Raw genomic sequence first — 1249 nt, forward strand, 5'->3', positions numbered from 1 at the left:
ACACACACACACACACACACACACACACACACACACACACACACACACACACACATGTAGACAACTTATCCCACTTACAACTCCCCTCTGTTCATCCCCTCCCATTCTTTCTTCCAAGTTTTCCCCTCCCACTCCTGAAGAGAATGGACCTCTTTGCTTCTCTCATTTCCTCGGTGTTCCCTAATCAGGTGGCTGGTGCTCCCCTTTCTGCAGGGTTTGATCCAGTGTTGGGGAAGTAATTTTATCACAGTTTTTTCCCCTTCTTCTCTTAAGGCCACACGGATGGTTGCACATCCAGTTGTGATGAGCCAGATGACTTGGCGCTGTAGCGAGGGAGAGGTTTCTGAGCCCCAGAAGGGGATTTATGTCAGAGAGTCATTGTTTATGTTACGAAATATTGAATAAATGAGCAAAACTAAAGAAAATTACTTTTATTTTAGCATGCACTGGTTTCTATTTTAACCAAATGCCTTCGGGCCCTCACATGCTGATGATTATCTTTTGCTTTGCAAAGTTTTTTTTGGATATGGTCTTTACTTATATTATACAAAATTCCTGGAACTGCTGGATTTTTAAATTTTTATTGGGAACAGACTGAAATATTTTTGTTGCACCGGCACTTGGGCCGGACGAGTGAAAATCCTCTGAGAAGTTTAACTACACATTTATTCCCTCACATATCTTCTTCATCTCATAAGATGAAGAAGTGCAATTTGAACAGCTTACACTATAAAGAAGTCATGCTGTAGTAAATGAAAGAAATGGGACTCCTTTGGACTTACACTGTAAGAAATAAAGGTGTGAAATTACAGGAGAAAAGGTCCTGGTAGCTCATTGCTCAGATGGTCATGTAAGCTTCTTTTTAGGTCACAGAAACTTTTATTGTGAGCTCATTAAACAAACAAACATTTCACTAGCAAATCAAGAAAAAAACAGGAATTTTTACTGTCATTTAATTGTTATCTATTAATTAATTTATTCTAATTGTTTACTTAATTACTTTGGTGCAGTATGACTGTAATTTTGTGGCTTGACAAATTGGTCTCACGTCCTCCTTTTCTGGTCACTGTGGAAAATAGAGGGTGCTGTCACAATGAAATCCAAGTATGGGCTGTAATAATCTGTCTGCCCGAACAACCAGCAGGGCTGGACAGGCTACTTGTTAGGTTATCTATAAAAAACCGAGGCTACAGATAATCTCCAGTTATGCTCAATCAGTGACTCCTTGGAGGGCAGAACCTGAGATGAC

This window comes from Pundamilia nyererei, unplaced genomic scaffold (assembly GCF_000239375.1).
Source record: "Pundamilia nyererei isolate P.nyererei 1_Seehausen unplaced genomic scaffold, PunNye1.0 scaffold00015, whole genome shotgun sequence".
NCBI lineage: Eukaryota > Metazoa > Chordata > Actinopteri > Cichliformes > Cichlidae > Pundamilia > Pundamilia nyererei.